Genomic DNA, 19,902 nt, shown 5'->3' with positions numbered 1-19,902 from the left:
AGCATCCTGGCCAACAACATCTCATGAGCCTACTGGTTCACTGACAGATTTCATGGTCCCCCAGGCTTTGAAGGAATGTTTTTTTTGAACCGTGTACGCGTGATCCCTGATGTTTCCAAAGTCTCACTCTTCTCATGACTCGACAAAGAAAAAGTAGTTTTTAAATCCTTCAGGTGGGAGTTTCCTTGATGTTGTCCCCAGCATAGGCTACTTTTGTCAAGTAAATATGAAGACCTGGACCCGTGAAGAAGTTCAATGTTTAGAGAAGCACCTTAGTGATCTAAGTCTCCCAATAAGGCACGGCTCTCCAGGGACCCAATAGGGGCGGTACGAGGCACCACCACATAAATGCAATGCTACCCAGCAGAAATGGACTGAGTACTAAAACGACCCTGACTTATTTATCTTAGAAATAACTGGTCCAGGAAGGACAGCCTTTAAGTCTCTGTTTATCACATTAAAAAAGTTATTTCCCTCTTTGCTAGAACTTTCATTATTCATCAATTAAACATGTGTGAGTTTGGGGAAGGAATAGGAAATTTGGGGCAACCGCCTCTCTTGATGTTCTGACTTCTTTTTGTACAACGAGTGGTTAGAGGGATGCCATGAGTGAATTTGGTCAATGCAATTTATAACAACAAACAGCCTAAGTCATTCTTTCCTAATGATGTAGGTGGATCTGATTGACTCTTACAAAACAGAAGACACCTGTAAGGAACCATCAGAGGACAGCTGACGTGGGCAGACCTCTCAACATGCAATCTTGTTCACAGACGGTCAAGTTTGCTCTGAGATCTTTAAGACGCCCAAGGCACTGACCCACAGTTATGATCCTTTTTCATGGCAGTGGCCAAGTGTTCAACACGGCCCCCCAGCATGACTTCATTGATCTTTACCCCATTAAAACATGAAAGTATTTCTGCCACACACCTGCAAGCAAAAGACTGTCAAAGGATTCTGTTACGTTGATGGGAAGCCTTTTCTACGTACAAGTGTCTATTAAGGTGTTATTTTCAGGAACCACATGAGATGAAAGTTTTTTCTAAATCAATGCCAATCTTTTAATGGTGTAAGTCTGCTTTTTGAAGAAAAAAAAAACTAAAATGTAGCTGGGAAAAATAAATAGAAATTATCTCAGCTCATATTTGGTTACTACAGAGATACAAATGGAAACATGTAGAGACTTTTCCTTAGTACGTTACTTTTTTGTTTGTTTTTGTCTTTTTAAGGCTGTACCTGTAGCACATGGAAGTTCCCAAGCTATGGGTCGAATCGTAGCTGCACCTGCCAGCCTGCATCACAGCCACAGCAATGCCCAATCTGAGCCCAATCTGCAAACTACACCACAGCTCACAGCAATGCAGGATCCTTAACTCACTGAGATTGGCCAAGAATTGAACCTTTGTCCTCATGGATACTGGTTGGGTTCGTTACCTGCTGAGCCACAATGGGAACTCCAAGTTACATCTTTTTCTTGGCCCATTTCTCCAGATGTGTATACTTGCATGAGAGGCTCAGGCAACCCCCTCCCATGCTGTTAGGAAGACGTATCTGCTCGAGACAAACTGATGAGCATTTCAGCTTCACACCCAAACGCCCCACGTTTTCCCAGTTCATGAAGATAAAAGGCCCAGCCCTTTTTAGCCATGTTCGAAGCTGTGCCACATCTGACCCGACTCCTGTTTCTCCTCCATAACTCACCACCTGGACTGTGGCACCCGCCGCCTTCCCTTGGACCACCCTTCCTGCTCCCCTCTCACGTGTCCATAGCATGAAGCACCAAATCTACCTAAAATACCCCTCAACCCCTGGGCCGACATCCACCACCCCTTCCAGACTTAGCTCAAATACTCTCACTTGCATTAAGCTTTCCTCAAATCCCTGCCCACAAAGTTAATGAGCTCAGCCTCTGTGTCCGAGGAAAGGAGAAACTTAGTCCTATTGCCACAGGCAGAGTCTAAAGCTATTTTCACCAATGGGTACCTGAATCCTCCACTCAGCTGTGGGTTCCGAAGACAGAAACCGCCTCTTCTTTGGTTCTCAGTCTCATCCTCGTGAAGCCAGAAACCTGGGGAGTTGAGCATATTGGTGGGAAGCTGGGAGCTGCCCTAGAAGCAGCGGCCACAGGACAGGGTCGGCAGTCTCATGGGGTACAGCTGAATGACTTTAAGAGGACTGTGGGGAGGCCATCCTGCTTCCCCACCCCTCCCCTGTGTCCAGCCCGCTGGCAAAGGCAGGCTCCTAGAGCCTAAAGAGTATGGGACACCCGACAAGGACAATACAACAGCAGGTAGTTCATCACGTACACTCACATTTGGGGGGAAGACAGCTCCCAGCACGTGAAGCCCAGCTAGGAGCAGCGTGAACCTGCGGGGCTGGCAGAAGCTGGCTCTGTGGCAACAAGACACAAAACTCCACCTCTTTCTCACGGAAGGACGCGATTGGCTGCTTTAAATCACGTTGCCGGCCCACGCGCGAGGAGGGTCTGCCAGGTGGGGACCCTTTCCTGCTGGGAGGGGGACACACCTGGGTGAGCAGGAAACTCACAAGTAGCCCTTCGGGCTCCCGTGAGGCTTCAAGATGTCCAGGCAGCACTTGAAATTCTGGACACTACAACACAGAGGCTGGCAATTGTTTCTTGCCTCTCATGTTGAAATTGTGCCCAGGCTCTAGGCTGGTGGCCCTGTCTGGATCAACGCCCATGGACATGAATAAAGCTTGGAAAGCGGTCGAAACAATGGGGCATCTTTGAAAAGCCCCATCACTGCACTGTGTGCTGTTCGGCAATTTGTTTTATTCTTCCAGGTGATGGTCACCTGGAGAGGAGTCTGTTATCCCTCCATCCCTGAATCACCTTTGTTTTCATAAGCGCTATTGTTCTGCATTCTATGAACTTAGAGGAAAACATCATGAAGAGAAAAATAAGGGTCTCTGGGTCCAGTCGAGCCGTGCAATGGAGCCAATAAGGTAAAACCAGCCCACAGGTAACTGCTCATAAACAGAGAGCTCTTTGGGGTGAAAGAAAGGGCACGCAGGGGAGCAGTTATGGGGTGTATATGGAGCAGAACACACGTGGGTGCTCAAAGACAAGGCAAGCGTGACCTTGAGCTCTTGGCAAGGGTGTCCCACTTAAGCATGTTACTGCCTGTGAGAAACAGCAGGGCGCTTGTTACACAGTATTCTTAAGGAGCAGCTCCATGTTGTTGTGTGGGGTGTACCTTGAACAGAACCTCATAAATAGTTTCCCCTCCGCCTGAGTTTCCTATGCTGCCTAACGAAGCAGTACCACCTCAGCCTGTGCAAACAGTGCCTGTGCACGAGAGGGCTCATTCTCTGCTCTCAGCAGTCTGTGTGTCCGAGGGGTTAATTAACCCAGGCCTCTGCTCCTGGTCTCCCCACGATGGCATCCACCTGTGGACTGGGCTGCACTCTCACCTGAGGTCTGAGCAGGAAACGAGGCATTTTCAAGTGCATTCTGGGTGCTGACAGAATCCGGTTGCCTGCAGTTGATTTCTGAAGCCCCCACTTCCTCGCTGACGGTCAGCTGCTGCCAGCACCCCCCTCAGGTCCTCGCCACATGGTCCCCCTCATCAGGACTTTACAGCAGGGTGTTTTGCTTCTTCTAGGTCAGCAGGAGAGCCTTTCTTTCCTGCACTATATCCTTCTGGGAGACTTCTGGACCTTCTTGAAAGGGCTCAGCTGATTTGGTCAGGACCACCCATCACTGCCTCCTTCCCTTTAACTGAAAGCCCAGTGTCTTTAGTTACCTCTGCCCTATCTCTTCCTCTTCACCACAGCCTGGATGCAATCCCAGGAGCACCTTCATCTTGTTCCCGTTCAAGGGGTGAAATCCTACAGTGTGTGGACCCTGCAGTGGGAGCGGTGGGGGCGGGTATCCTGGGGCCGGTTTAGAATTCTGCCCACGACACCTTCCCCTTCAAATACTGGGCTCTGTGTGCAAATAATCCACACATTCAACATTCTCAGCTCTCTCAAAATGTGCCACCTCTAAAAATCAAAATCCACACACGTATCACTCTGCCTACTATAGTCTCCAAATGCTCATCATCTCTATTTTTTTTTCCATTTTTGGCCACCCCGCGGCATATGGAACTCCTACCGGGCCAGGGGTCAAGTCCTAAGCTGCAGCTGCGGCAACGCTGGATCCCCGACCCTCTGTGCCACACTGGGGATCGAACCCACGTCCCAGTGTTCCCAGGACGCTGCCAAGTGGGAGCTCCCCTCATTTCATCTTTTCATTTTTATGAAACACTGTACAGGGGAAGAATAAAACAAATATTTCTTGTGCTCAGTACTTTCAAATTTCCAAAGCCCACCAATCAATCTAGAGCCGGCTCTAGTACTGGTGTCACAACGACAGGCACCTGCAAAAGTTCACCAGACACCTGTCACCTCCTGCCCTGGGAAGGGGGCCGTGATCTCCCAACTCCCTTCTCGGTGCTTAGGAGCCTGGGGTTCGATCTTAACGCCACACACTAAACCACAGGGGGAAGCAAACAAACCTCGCATCCAAGGAGAAACAGCTCCAGTAGCACTAGGTCTCTGAATGAGTAAATGAGCGTAATTGATGCATTTGTTTTTGAATTTCAATCAATCCTTTATTGGCAGATAATGAGATAATATTTTTACATGATTTTTCTCCTTTATAAAATCAGTGTGGAAAATTACATTAAATCAATCTTGCGCTCCTGGTTTAAACTCTATTTGCTCATGTGTTAAGTTTTTTGTATATTGAGTTAACTTGCTAATATTTTCTTCAGAAATATTATGCTTATGTAAGTTGCTAATTTCCTCTTATTATATTTTCAATACCAACAAGGGACTATAATGAGATCCTCTTTTTTCATTTCTAATATCTATCTTATTGCGTGTTTTCTTGTGTGACTTTGCCAGGTGTTTCCCGAATTTATTTTAATTTCTCCTCCTGCCTTTTAAAATTGAAGCATAGTTGATTGATTGGTTTTTTTGTTTTTTTTTTTTTTTGTCTTTTTAGGGCCGCACCTGACGCACATGGAGGTTCCCAGGCTAGGGGTCGAATCAGAGCTGTAGACGCCAGGCTACGCCACAGCCACAGCAACTTGGGATCCGAGCCGTGTCTGAGACCTACACCACAGCTCACGGCAACCCACTGAACGAGGCCAGGGTTTGAACCTGTGTTCTCAGGGATGCTAGCCAGATTCGTTTCCACTGAGCCACAGCGGGAACTCTGCATAGTTGATTTTTGAACTGAATTTTTTCAGCTGTGCTCTGAGAAAGGACCCTGAGGTTTATAAAGAAGATGATGCAATGCGGACAGACGGCAAGTCAACCTATGTGGGCACCTGCCCTTTGTAAACACCTGTCACCTGTGTATGAGCTTTTCCTCTTTCTTCCTCCGTCTGGTCTTCCTCCTCCTCTGCTTCTGGGGGACAATTCAGTTTTAATCAAAATTTGATTCGCGGCACTTGGGTGACCATGCGATCAGCTGTCGAAACCAAACACATTGAGAGTGACAGGGAGCGCAGGCTATGGAGGCACGAAGGTTCGAGCAGGACCGTCCCCAGCACAGCGGGAGCTGGCAGGGGCAGCAGCCCCGCTGGACAGCACACAGCTAGATGGCTGCACCGAAGCAGGTCTTTACCAGTGAGCTAAGGGGCTCCACGGCAGCCTCCTCACTGCACGGGCACAACGTGAAACTCTGACTTTCTCCGAGGACTGAGAAGACGGATGCTGTAACATGCCGTCTACATGCACTCACTCGTTCATCATGCACTGACAGATCATTTCTGAAACCTGGGATCCCTGCCATGAAGGCTGCACAGCAGGGGTGCGTTACACACAGGGTGGGCTGAGGCTTAGGGGAGACCAGACTCTAAGCTCAGCACTTAACACCCCTTATCAATTAGGGGGGTTTTCATGTGAAGAACAATAGGTCTCCTGCAGGACTGTTCAAGAAATTAGAAATTACACACCTAAAACCCTTAGCAACAGCGCTGGCATGTGGCAGGAGCTGAATGAAGAGAAGATTTTGTGAGGGGCTGGTGCCCTTCTCTTATCCTCAAAAGAACTTACGGAAGCTCTGATGTAACAAAGAAGGCAGCTCCAGCTCACAGGCAGAGCCCCTCGCTGCAGAGAATCCGCCATCTCAGGGCAGACTGGAAAAGCACGTTGAGGAGTTCCCGTCATGGCACAGCGGAAACGAATCTCACTGGGAACCATAAGATTTGCAGGTTTGATCCCTGGCTTTGCTCAGAGGGTTAAGGATCTGGCGTTGCTATGAGCTGTCATGTAGGTGGCAGACACGGCTCCGATCTGGTGCTGCTGTGGCACAGGCCGGCGGCTGTAGCTCTGATTGGAGCCCTAGCCTGGGAACCTCCATATGCTTCGGGTGTGGCCCACAAAAGACAAAACATAAAATAAAAAGAAAACACACTGACGAGCAGTCTGGCACGACTGGGATACGGGGCTCAAAGCAAGAGCTCTCGATAGTGTTAGGACAGAGAAGTCAGCTCCAGCTGGTGCCGTGGGGGAATGAGAGCTTCCTGTAGGTTGCAGCATTGGAGCAGATTTGGAAAGAAGGGTTGTACCACACAAAGGCAGTGAGGAGGGAATTGCAAAAACAAACCTAAGTGATGGGAGGGAATTGCAATCAAAGGAACCACATGCACCAATGAAGCTGACAGCACTAACGGCCTGAACCCAGCCAGAACCCAGACTGGGCCTTGAATCCACCGTTTTAAATTAGAATCATTCACCCTGTCCTGGACTCACTAAGTGAAGCTCAGGTTCTTTAAGCCTCCGTGCAGAAGGAATTCAGCGAGAGACAAAGGGATAGGCAAGAAATAGACTTAGTAGGATAGGACGCTTGTGAGAGACGCAAAGGGGCAGGCAAGGAGGCTCTGCCCCGAGAAGCCAGTGGGTTTGTTTTACCCTCCAAGGGGAGTGGGGATTGGAAAGGCCCACCTCTTCCTTTCTGGGAGCAGGAGCTCCTCCTTAGTATCTGATAAGGTGTGCATTCAAAATTCAAATCAGCAGAAGGGCGGTCCTCAAACGCCTGCCCTCAGTCTGAATCTGAATGCAGGCCTCCCCCCATCCCTGACCCGATGACCTGAAGCAGCTCTCGCACCACCACGCGTCAAGCAAGCCTGCCTTGTGCGAATGGCTTCCTTGACCTTCCAGTGTTCTCCCAACATCCCCCAGGTTTCCCTCTGTATCTAGACCCCCTCCTGGGGCTTCTACAACCACCTGTGCCTACTGCAGCCCTATCTCCAGTGCTCTGAGGCGGGCATCTGTCCCCGTTTCTTACGAACAGTGTGTCACCTTGCTTGGCCCCCACAGACGGCAGTAGGAACAGAGAACACTTGGCTCCAGACCAGGCACGTCCTGTTAGCCAGGTGACCTGATGGACCACACTTTCCTCATCCGTGAAATGGGAATAATAACACCTTCTCTGCTTTCCAGAGACAATAGTGATCAGAACGTAAGAGGTAAAATCATCAAGCAAAAGGCACAATTCTATTTAATGGGTTTTAATTGTCCCCTTTGCCAGTTCAGCATTGACACTGAGTAAGGTTACACGTGGAATGCCTGTCACCTCCCAGCACTTAAAAATAATCTAAGGTAGCCCTTCCCTGATGGCCTAGTGGTTAAAGATACGGCGTTGTCACTGCTGTGGTGCAGGTTTGATCCCTCGCCCCAGGGAACTTGTGCATGCTATAGATGTGACCAAAAAACAAAACCAACCAACCAACAAAACTCTAGGGAACATCTGTCCTGTCACTTGATGTATCCAGACCCTTCTAGGCCAAATATTCTGGATACACATTTCCACATGTCATGATGCTTAGCATCATGGATCTGTCTGGAAGCCTCACCTGAGAATATCACACTGTGGTGGCCTTTTAAGGCAGGCTTGACTTTTGCATTTCTACATGGATGAGAGTCAAACTTGCCCTAAAGGACAGTCAATGGTTTTCTTTAAACCTAAGGAATAATTAAGGTTTATAAAACGTATCTCTTTCCTACATTTGTACACAGACGCTGAGTGATGCTACGCATGACAGCTGAACCAGTGTTTGTGAACAAGTCAAACCCCACAATCTCCTCTCATCACCAGCAGCAGAGTTTCGTGGCCTTGTGGAAAAATACCCATCTGCAGTCAAGGCTGAATTTCATTCCAGCTCTCATCAATATATTATGCCTGTCATTTCCATTAGGCATGGTTCTTACTCTGAATCATTACATGACATCTTTGGGAACCTTGGGGCATCTCCTCTGTCCCACTTTAGATATAGATATAATTCACCGAGCTGTGAGAAGTTTCCATCAATGAGATAAGGTTCGATCCATAAGAAAATGCTTCAGCATTTGGAAACATAAAAACGCCTTCGCCCCAAAATTCTCAGGGAAACTATAGTCATGAGGTCAATGTAATTTTTGTGGGGGTTTTTTTGTTTCTTTGTGTTTTTGGGGGGTTTTTTCTTTTTTCTTTTTTTTTTTTTTTTTGCTTTTTAGGACCACACCTGCGGCATATGGAGGTTCCCAGGCTAGGGGTCAAATCAGAGCTGCAGCTGCTGGCCTACACCACAGCTCCAGCAACGCCAGATTCGAACTGCGTCTTCAACCTACACCACAGCTCAAGGCAACGCTGGATCCTTCACCCACTGAGCGGGGCCAGGGATCGAACCTGCAACCTAGTCGGATTCGTTTCTTCGGCGCCATGACGGGAACTCCCTGAATGTAATTCTTAGTGTGTTCACCGCTGGCTCAGAAACTTCCTTCAGGAGAAGAAAGTGATTTTAGGAATTCTTTAAGCCACTTAAGTAAAGGGCTTAAAGAACACTTGTTTCCCTAAAGGTTCCCTCAGTGATTTGATCAGTAATTTGATTCTTTGTCCTGGGATATGAATAATGTTGGATTTCTCTTACTGTGTCTGCCACTAGCGCGCTATGCGTTCAAGCAGCGAATTTACAGACAATGACCTGTTTACCAAGGGGTAGGAGACGCAGAAGCAGCTCAAGGGGAGGGACGGCTGCCCGGTGGAGCAGCCCCTGCAGGAAGACCCCGCCCCCGGCCTGACGCGTAAAGGAGCCCCCGAACCGGATGATGTGAGCTGGCTCTGCCCCGAAACCCACGTGCAGAGGGGACCCTAGAAAATAGAGTTCCCAAACCTACAGGGCAGCGGTGAGCAGCAGTCATCCGATGCACACGGAGGAGTGACTCCAAATGCCTGTGTTCTAATCCTCCAACAGGAACGCGAAGACACGGAGAAGGGCGGCGGCAGCAGGAGCAGTCACGCATCCTGCTTCCGCTGGAGGGCGGTTAGGGTCTCCTATTCTCTACGATGTCATGTGCTGGATGATATCAGATGAGGCACAACTGACACACGGCACAGAAAGAGAAAGACGTTCCCAAAGACCTGGAGCAAGGAGGCACTAGAGAGCAGGCGCAGAAATTCACAAGTCGCCGCGCCCTTGCGGGTAGCGTGAAGGGCGCAGGCGCAGGTTAGGAGACCAGCGCGTGCCCAGACGGGGATGCTGACGTAGGCCTTGCGCATCCGGTCGGGCCCATCAGAGGCAATGACACCTGTAACCCCATCGTCGGGGTCTGGTAACAGCTCTCAGCTCCTGTGCTGCCCATTCTCTGCTGCCCTAACATACCGGAGGGAGTAGGTTCTCTTTTTGTCTGTTTCCCGAAGCCTTGGTCTCCCCCAGGAGGTGAAGGAAGGGAATTCTGGAGGAGCATGGAGCACAAGTGTGGTGGGAATCTGGCCTTTGGTCAGAACCTGTATGCCCACCTGGAAGCAGTGGAGGACACAAGCTGTATACCCTCCCCACTAAAAGCGTCTGAACATCTTGGCCAGGGCCATGGGGCAGAAAGAGGTGCCAAATGAAAATTAAAACAGCATCACTCTTTTGTCTGACACCAGTCAGCACGTGAGAACTTACCAGCAATGCCCAATCTGGTGATGCTGGGCTTTTTCAACGAAAATGGAGATGTTTACTCCATGGGGTAGTTCCTGAATGCTTGGGTCGGGGGAGCCCCTTCTTTGGGAGTCCCAACTGAGAGTCACAAAAGGATGCCAGGGGGAGCTTTACAGAAGGTTTGGGAACCACCTCTGAATGGTTGGAGGCACTGCAGGGGGGGTGCCTCAAAATAGAGAATATTCAAGATGTGCAGGAGAAACACATGGGCCTTAGGCGCCAACTCGCGTCACGACTGCCAGATTAAACCCATTGGCCTGGACACGGAGAGCAAAGATTCGTTACACTGACTGAACGAGGCGGTGTCAGAGGATGGCTGGTTTTCAACAGGTCTGATAGCCTGACCAATGAGCATAGAGGCCACCTGACAAAGAGCTCCAAGTCTGGAAAATCTAGGACAAGAGAAATCCAAACCAATCCTTGGGGCCTGTTGGATCAAATCATGGCCAGGCGTGAGTTTGCATCTGAATGATGTTTGAAACTGTACAATTTTTACAATGCTTTTGGATTTCTTTGTGAGGCTTGATTCTATGTTTCACCCTGCACTTAAAGAAGATCAAATTCAAATCAAATAAAGTGCATGCTAAAAGCCTTAATTACGCACACACATACACACAATCTGGCTTCTGCCTCCACGCAATCTGGCCTCCATCAACACATGTGCACACACACAGATGCACACACACATACTACAATGGGCTGCATCAAAAAATTATATTTCTTAGGAAGTGGGATAGGGTCTATAAGTAGCTTTATTACATTTGCCAAAAAAATAAATTTGATCAAATTTGGATGTAAAATATACTTAAGATTAGTTATACACACACACACACACACACACACACACACGTACACACAATTTCTCTCCCCTGTGGCAATCTTAGCTAAATGACTCATAGTTCCTTGAAATTATGCAAATGCATAAACTTGAGGCCCATCATAAAAATCCGGCTACTTACTTATTGAGCAGATTTACTGGTCATCCAACGTTGACGATTAAGAGAACCCACTAAATGAACACCAGCTTTTTCTGAGCTGAATCTGGAAATAATTGAGAGAGAGAGAAGCCAGACAACTGGAATTAAAAATGGGCACTGGAGTTCCCCATGTGACTCAGTGGGTTAAGAACCTGACTAGTATCCATGAGGGGGAGGGTTCGATCCCTGGCCTCACTCAGTGGGTTAAGGATCTGATGTTGCTGCAAGATGTGGCACAGGTCACAGACATGGCTTGGGTCTGGAGTTGCTGTGGCGTAGGACAGCAGCTGCAGCTCCGATTTGAACACTAGCCTGGTAACCTCCATGTGCCACAGGCACGGCCCTAAAAAGCCAAAAAAAAAAAAAAAACAAAAAACCCACTTTGTGCCCCATCAAGGCTGAATGGGGAGGTACCGGTTGGAAATACAGGAGCAGGCACTCCTCCCAGTCAGGCTCCCCAGAGTGACCTCTACCTGCAGCGTCCCTAGTGGGTGTGGCCCTGTGGCACTGGCACGGGGACGACAGGCAGACCAGGACATCCGCTCTCTGGTGGAGGCTGCTCCAGTCAGGACAGGAGTGGAGGAGGGAGAAAGCCAAGCAGCTCACTTCTCTGTTCTAAGCCCACCAAGGGCGCAGGCCGCCCTGGCCTCTGTGCACAGAGACCGTGAGCCGGACCGTTCACCAGGTTGCATACGGCCGCGGTGATCAGGGCAGAAGGAGGCAGGATTCAGAGACAGTCAGCCTGGTGTCTGTCTCACCAGCGTGGACACAGCCCACCATCAACGCACCTCAGTTCAGCTGGGAGTGACGGCCACCAAGAGTTTCACTTGGGCACGAGGGGCCAGTCCTGGGTGTGATACAGGCGCCCGGAGCATGAGACGTGAGACCTGGAAATAGTTTCTCCTGCTGCCCTTCCTTTACTGGCTGATCCACCCCAAGTCCAACCAGAGTCCCAGTCTCGAGAGTGTGTGTCTCTCTCAGGGGGCAGCACCAGACACCTGCATCTTGTAAACTCTGCGCAGTAAACGAAATGCCAAGCTGGTCACTGCCCCTTTCCTGCCAGCATCCCCCAGGCTCCCGGGTCCTCTGCGCCCCGTGTTTCTGGAACCAAGGCTGCCTTCAGAGGAGGCGGCCTGGGCAATTTTCAGTCCCAGAGGCTTTGGTCATGGCCTCTTGCTACGGGAATGCTCAGGCCTGAAGACCCGTCTACTGTGGAGGCATTCCTTTTATTCTAGGTCTCTCGGCGCTGTGGAGGCGGATTTCTGCGAGGCTAGTCAATCTCAAGCTCAGCCTTCATTTCTGCAGTGGGGCGAATGAGGCACTCTCTGCACAGAACTGAGGGCAGGGCCCAGAAAGTAAGCACTCAGGAGAAATAAGATTTTAATACATTGTCTTTAAAAACCTAAATTAATGCAAAAAAAAATCCCATTAGGAACAACATATCAAAATTTTATTTCTTTACTTTTTATTGTTTTGGCAGCGCCTGCTGCATGCAGAAGCACCCGGGCCAGGGACCAAACTTTTGCCACAGCAGTGATAATGCCAAAACCTTATCCACTGGGCCACCAGGAAACACCTTAAAATTTTATTTTTTATTTTTATTTATTTATTGTTTTGGCTGCACCCACAGCAAAAGAAAGTTCCCAGGCCAGGCAATCAAACCAGAGCCACAGCTTCAACCTATGCCATAGCCGCAGCAACATCAGATCCTTAACCCACTTGGGCCGAGCTAGGGATCAAACGCGTGCCTTAGTACCAACTGCAGCAGCTGCAGAGACAATACTGGATTCTGCACTGCAGCACGAACTCCCTCAAAATTTTCCATAAGGAAAGTTCTGATCTTGGATGCCAGTGGCTCACAGGAATTCTGGCCCTGGGCCCTAAAAGTCTGTGGTGTTCACATGGCCATTTGCTACTGGATCATCTGCAGAAGGAACAGACTTTGCTGCAGTGAGTTATGCTCTCTACATGTCGCAACTTCTCTCCTGCATTTTCCTTTCTCTCAGGTACGGCTGGACCATCCAAGCGGAAGTTGGATCATGAAGGGACAGAGAAGATGAAGTAACAGTTTCAGTTGAGTGGGACATCTTTTGAAATATCTCAGCAATTTTTCTTTTTTCTTTTCTTTTCTTTTTTGCTCGTTTAGGTCCGCACCGCGGCACATGGAGGTTCCCAGGCTAGGGGTCGAATCAGAGCTGCAGCTGCCGGCCACAGCCACAGTCACTTAGGATCTGAGCTGCATCTGCAACCTACACCACAGCTCATGGCAACACCATCCCTGGCCCACTGAGTGAAACGGAACCCGCGTCCTAATGGATACTAGTCGGATTCGTTTCTGCTGCACCACAACAGGAACTCCATCTCAGCATTTTTTTCTACGTTGAAGTTACTGCTCATCGATACTATTAGTTTTGTCTTACTCGGTAACAAATCATCACGAACGCTGTGACTTAAAGCAAGACAAGGTTCTTATCTGAGCAAACCTGGCCGTCCGAAAGCCAGAACGGGGAATTCCCTTTGTGGCTCAGTGGGTTAACAACCCAATATAGTCCATGAGGATGCAGGTTCGATCCCTGGCGTCTCTCAGTGGGTTGAAGATCTGGCAATGCCACAAGCTGAGACATAGGAAAGAGATGCAGCTTGGATCTCGGGGTGCCATGGCTGTGGTGGAGGCCGGCAGCTACAGCTCCACTTTGACCCCTAACCTGGGAACTTCCATATGCTGCAGGTGCAGCTGTAAAAAGAAAAAAAAAAAGAAAGAAACCCAGAATGGCCCTCCAGGCCTGCATCCCTTCCAAGGCTCTAGCGGAGGCTCCATCTCCTGGCTTTTTCCAGTTGTAGAGGTTTCTGTGTTCCTTGGCCCAAAGCCCCACATCATTCCAACCTCTGCTCCCTTCCTCACATCTGCTTCTCTGAGTCTGACCCTCCTGCCTCCCTTTGCCAAGGCCCCTTATGACGACACTGGGACCTCTGTCTGAAGTGTCCAAGGTCATCACCTCGAGGCTCTTAACGTTATCATATCCTCCAAATCCCCTTTACCCTGCAGGGTAACACATGCACATATTCTGGGCATCAGGACAGGGACATCTTCAAGGACCACTCTTCTGCCTACTGCCCATCCACGTATGGGGACGGTGACCACCCCTGCAGGGCAGAGTCTCTTGGTGACGTGGCATAGAGGTGCTACAGCAACAGCCCCCCTCTCTGCATGAAAATGCTCCAGAGGTCCCAGCACCACAGGTGTCACTGAAGTTCACGAGACATAAGGTTTGAGACAGTGGAAGCTAGTCTGCGGAAATATCTTCCAATTTTGCAGCTCACAGACAAAAGGAATTTCCTGGACGCTTTCCTAAATTTGACACAGCTCTGGAAATGCAAATCATATCCCAATGGGTTCCGACACCCAGGGCCACTTTATGGGCTTAAGCAACATTCAAACTCAAAGCCAGCTTACTCCACATGATGCTAAGAGGTTCTTTACAACTTGAAGTGATGAGTCCCAAAGTCCCGCCCAGCTGCTTTCCTCAGGTGATGGAAGTGAAGAACAATTTTAAATGCAGCAGAAATGCACAGGAGTTCCCGTCGTGGCTCAGTGATTAACGAATCCAACGAGGAACCATGAGGTTGTGGGTTCAATCCCTGACCTCACTCAGTGGGTTAAGGATCTGGCGTTGCCATGAGCTGTGGTATAGGTCACTAACACAGCTCGGATCTGGCGTTGGTGTGGCTCTGGCACAGGCTGGCAACTACAGCTCCAATTGGACCCCTAGCCTGGGAAAGTCCATATGCTGTGGGTGTGGCCCTAGAAAAGACAAAAAGACAAAAAAAGAAAAAGAAAAAAGAAAAAAGAAATGCACAATAGCCAAGGCATTGAAACAACCTGAATGTCCATCAACAGATGAATAGATTAAGAAGATGTGGTATATAAACACAATGGAATACTACTCAGCCTTAAAAAAGACGACATAATGCCATCTGCAGCAAGCTACATGGATGGAACTGGAGACTCTCATACTAAGTGAAGTAAATCAGAAAGAGAAAGAGAAATACCATATGATATCACTTATATCTGGAATCTAATAAATGGCACAAATGAAGCTTTCCACGGAAAAGAAAATCATGGACATGGAGAACAGACTTGTGGTTGCCAAGGGGGAGGGAGTGGGATGGACTGGGAATTTAGGGTTAATGGACGCAAACTATTGCCTTCAGAATGGATAAGCGATGAGATCCTGCTGTATAGCACTGGGAACTACATCTAGTCTCTTATTATGGAGCATGATAATGGGAGGAAAAGGAATGTATATATGTATGTGTGACTGGGTCATCTTGCTGTACAGTAGAAAACTGACAGAACACTGTAAACCAGCTATAATGGAAAAACATAAAAATCATTTAAAAAATAAGATAAAAAATTAAAAAAAATTGACAGAACACTTGCAAACCAACTATAATGGATAAAAATAAAAATCATTAAAAAGAAACAACAAATAAATGCAGTAGAATTGGCTGCATCCGGTTTTTCCTTCTGCCACTATCGGCGTGACATTAATGGTCCTTTTAAAGCTCGTCCTTCCCACACTCATGCTCCCCCTCCTGCATGGAACTCAGGTGCAATTTCCAGTCCTGGCATGAATCCACGAAACTCTGGCTATAAAACACCTTATTTTTTTTTTTAAAGGCAGGTGATTGCCACTTCCTGCCCCCACAGTATCTGAAAACCATGAATAGGAAAGTGAACATCATGTATTTTCCTAGGACAAGTCCTCTCCTCTTTTATGAAGCCTTAGACATCTTCAGGCTGTGCCGTAGCAGGAAGGGTCCAGGGCCATGTAATTCAAGGTCAAGCCACCTCTCCCTACACCCCAAGGCCCATCTTTCGCTCAGTCACCCACAAGTATGTTTAGCCAGTGTCTTTCCTGAGACGGGTTTTGCCTGAGATATTACCGATCACCATGCAAACATTTTCTTGTCCGTTTCCAATAGGGCCCAAACTGGAATGACTCAGCCAAGGGAAATTTTCAACCCTAGCAATGCCCTGTGGCCAACCCAAGGCCAGAAGCTTGGTGCCCAACCCCTGTTGGGAGCTTCAGGAACTTCCTGTTGACGTGGTTCCCCCAATTCCAACCCATGCCTTTTTCTCAAGGCCCCCCACCCCTGTATCACGTGTGGACTTAGATCCCAGGGGGTCAGACCTAGGACAGTACTCCCACCCAGCAGGCTACCTTCCAGAAGGGAAGAGAAGGAGGGAAGAAGCAGCGGTATGGAAATCTAACTCCGTGTCCTCAAAGTCCTAGCAGAGACTAGTCCCTAACTAGTTCCTGGCGGGACGGCTCTTCCCCAGGGGAGGAGGGAGTGGAGGGCAGAGAAACCACCTCATGCTGAAAGATGTTCCACCTTGTGGAAATGCAGAGAGAGAGAAGGACAGGGGGAGAGGGAGAGGGAGAGAGAGAGAGAAGGAGAGAGAGAGGGAGAGAGAGAGGGAAAGGAAACTCTATCCTCCCTTCAAGCCTGCATTGTGAATTATCCCAGGTCATCACAAATGGACAGTGGTTTTTACTGTTTACACATGTAACTTATTAAAATCTATCTTGAAATGTCAAGATAGGTTGGAAAATCCACCCCCATTCATACTTAAGAATAAGCTTGTGCTTCTGTTGCTATAAACTCGTGTCCAAAACAAACTAAACAACCCATAAATTCATACCGTAGTGTCAGCTGGGAACACACGAGAAAGACGACAGCAGAACTGGCTGGACGGCTGCCACCAGGACCACCGAAAGGGCTATTGTGGTCAATGCTCAGGAACTTCAGACATCAAAAAGAAAAAGTAAATGTCAGCCCCAAATTAGAACTTAAATAAAAAAAAAGAAGAAAAGCAGTACCATTTTTTATAGCATAAATAAATTATTGCCTTTGGAATAACTCGGAAGAGACGGATTTTTCATTTAGAAAATATTTGCCTGTTTTTGGATAATGCCCGTTCCCACAAAGTAAGGATGATGATAAATTCCTTTCATGACTCATCTTTTGAATGATTTTAAATTCACATTGGAAACCACTGTAACGTTCTATTTCAAAAGCCAGAAGTGAAAAGTCTCTCACGGCCTCCTCCACAGAAAAGACTGAATGAATCTGAAACTCACCCAGGGCGCTTCTCCCCACAGGCCTGCAGAGAGGAACTACCCACTTTCCCCAAAGTAATCCAAGAATCTCAGTACCGAGGATTGGCAACAGGGTATTTCTACAAAGAAATGATAGAGATATGTTACCTGATACTGAGAAATTGTGCCCGTGGCTTTATCCATCAACGAGACCATGCCTCAGTGCAAGATCACGCCAACCTGGGCATCATTTTACAGGGTTAACACCTGGGGGAGCGCTGTGGCTGACCATCGGAACGTGATCCCTATACCTTCCACTCCATTTCTGCTTTACCAGTGGCCCCTGATTCTTTGGCCAAAAGCACTGGGTGTGTCAACGAACTTTAAAAGCAGCCCTGGCGGGATATTTCAAATACAAATGGATCCAGCTACTTGCTAAAGGTCAACAGCATTTGATGGGACCCAACAGTATTTGATGGGCTCAGCAAGAGTTTCCTCAACTTTTTTCAACAACGAGTCCACCACCATATACTAACTTTCTTTAAAATGCTTTGTACCCATGACATTTTCCACAGCATGAGAACAAACAATCCAAAAATTTATATGGAACCACAAAAGACCCAGAAATGCCAAAGCAATCCTGAGGAACAAAAACCAAGCAGGAGGCATAACTCTCCCAGACTTCAGGCAATATTACAAAGCCACAGTCATCAAGACAGTATGATACTGGTACCAAAACAGACAGACAGGCCAATGGAACAGAATAGAGGACTCGGAAAAAAATCCAGACACCTATGGTCAATTAATCTTCGATAAAGGAGGCAAGAACATAAAATGGGAAAAAGACAGTCTTTTCAGCAAGTATTGCTGGGAAACCTGGACAGCTGCATGCAAAGCAATGAAACTAGAACACACCCTCACACCATGCACAAAAATAATCTCAAAATGGCTGAAAGACTTAAATATAAGACAAGACACCATCAAACTCCTAGAAGAGAACCAGGCAAAACACTCTCTGACATCATCCTTATAAATGTTTTCTCAGGTCAGTCTCCCAAAGCAACAGAAATAAAAGCAAAAATAAACCCATGGGACCTCATCAAACTGAAAAGCTTTTGCACAGCAAAGGAACCCAAAAAGAAAACAAAAAGATAACTTACAGAATGGGAGAAAATAGTTTCAAATGATGCAACTGACAAGGGCCTAATCTCTAAAATATACAAACAATTGATACAGCTCAACAGCAAAAAAACCCAATAACCCAATGGAAAAATGTGCAAAAGACCTGAATAGACATTTCTCCAAGGAAGATATACAGATGGCCAACAAACACATGAAAAAATGCTCAACATCGCTGATTTTAAGAGAAATGCAAATCAAAACGACCATGAGATACCACCTCACATCAGTCAGAATGGCCATCATTCATAAATCCACAAATAGCAAGTGCTGGAGGGGCTGTGGAGAAAAGGGAACCCTCCTGCACTGTTGGTGGGAATGTAAACTGGTACAGCCACTATGGAGAACAGTTTGGAGATACCTTAGAAAGCTACACATAGAACTTCCACATGACCCCACAATCCCACTCTTGGGCATCTATCCGGACAAAACTCTACTTAAAAGAGACACATGCACCCGCATGTTCATTGCAGCACTGTTCACAATAGCCAAGACATGGAATCAACCCAAATGTCCATTGATAGATGATTGGATTAGGAAGATGTGGTATATATACACAACGGAATACTACTCAGACATAAAAAAGAAGGAAATAATGCCATTTGCGGCAACATGGATGGAACTAGAGACTCTCATCCTGAGTGAAGTCAGTCAGAAAGAGAAAGACAAATACCATATGATATCACTTATATCTGGAATCTAGTATATGGCACAAAGGAACCTTTCCACAGAAAAGAAAATCATGGACTCGGAGAAGAGACTTGTGGTTGCCAAGGGGGAGGGGGGAGGGAGTGGGATGGACTGGGAGCTTGGGGTTAATAGATGCAAACTATTGCCTTTGGAATGGATAAGCAATGAAATCCTGCTGTGTAGCACTGAGAACTATGTCTGTGATGGAGCATGATAATGTAAGAAAAAAGAATGTATATATTTATGTGTAACTAGGTCACCATGCTGTACAGTAGAAAAAAAAATTGTATTGGGGAAATAACAATTTTTTAAAAAGTTAAAATTTAAATTAAAAAAAAAATGCTTTGATTCCAGAGTGTCTACTGAGTATGTAGCGTGTGACTCTAAGACAAGTTAATAAAACTCTCCCACATAGAAACTGGTACAGCAAGTACAGCTCTAGATAACAACAACAATAACAACCACAGCATGGGCTTATTGTTTCCGGAGCAAGGAAACTCCTATTTTAGAGTAGAAAGCTGAGGACCTTGAACAAACCTTGAAAATATTTGGTCAGCATGTCACGTATGGTACATGAAAAGGTGGCGTGTGTGATTTTCACAGGACATGCATGAAATAAAAGCCAGAAAAGTTCTTGTGTTTGCTGTCCCTAATGGCTTTTACTAAGGCATTACAATAAAGGAAATTAACTCAGGCACTAATCAGGCAATTGGCCAGCAGAGATGTAAGAAAATGGAGGGGGGGGCAGTCAGAAATTGGAGTCATTAAGAAAAGGAAGATTGTGTCTGTCCTCCATCAACAGGAGTTATGAATGTGGAGTGAAGCCCTTCTCAGAGGCTACATGTAGTCATTTCAGGCAAAAACAAAACAGAGATCAAGCTCTAAGGCAGTGAGCTGATTCAGGATGTCATCTAATATATTAGATGGTCCCTTGGTAGGCCGAGTTAAGACGAGAGAGAAAGGCTTGGG

At 47.4% G+C, this 19,902-nt stretch overlaps 1 long non-coding RNA gene across 30 annotated transcripts in view; it reads right to left on the bottom strand.

Annotated features, from left to right (window-relative positions):
- LOC102166211 (uncharacterized) overlaps nucleotides 1–19,902 on the bottom strand; it is a 544,835-nt gene that overhangs the window by 372,124 nt on the left and 152,809 nt on the right. For 13 of the 30 annotated variants that reach the window (XR_014836086.1, XR_014836093.1, XR_014836101.1 and 10 more), the window contains one exon: nucleotides 10,943–11,024. The exons of 10 other annotated variants lie outside the window; for them this stretch is intronic. This is a non-coding gene — a long non-coding RNA (uncharacterized LOC102166211). Of the gene's footprint in view, nucleotides 1–1,983; nucleotides 2,069–2,312; nucleotides 2,507–10,942; nucleotides 11,025–16,667; nucleotides 16,769–19,902 lie in introns of those variants that run through there. 7 more of the 30 variants (XR_014836088.1, XR_014836087.1, XR_014836098.1 and 4 more) reach the window with 2 other exon arrangements.

Source organism: Sus scrofa, chromosome Y (genome assembly GCF_054392235.1).
Source record: "Sus scrofa isolate SSC_HxYL_T2T_F1_AM1 chromosome Y, Sscrofa_HxYL_maternal_Yorkshire_Landrace_v2.0, whole genome shotgun sequence".
Taxonomy (NCBI): Eukaryota; Metazoa; Chordata; class Mammalia; order Artiodactyla; family Suidae; genus Sus; species Sus scrofa.
Note: the sequence above shows the minus strand (reverse complement) of the source record. Positions and strands in the feature narration are given on the sequence as shown.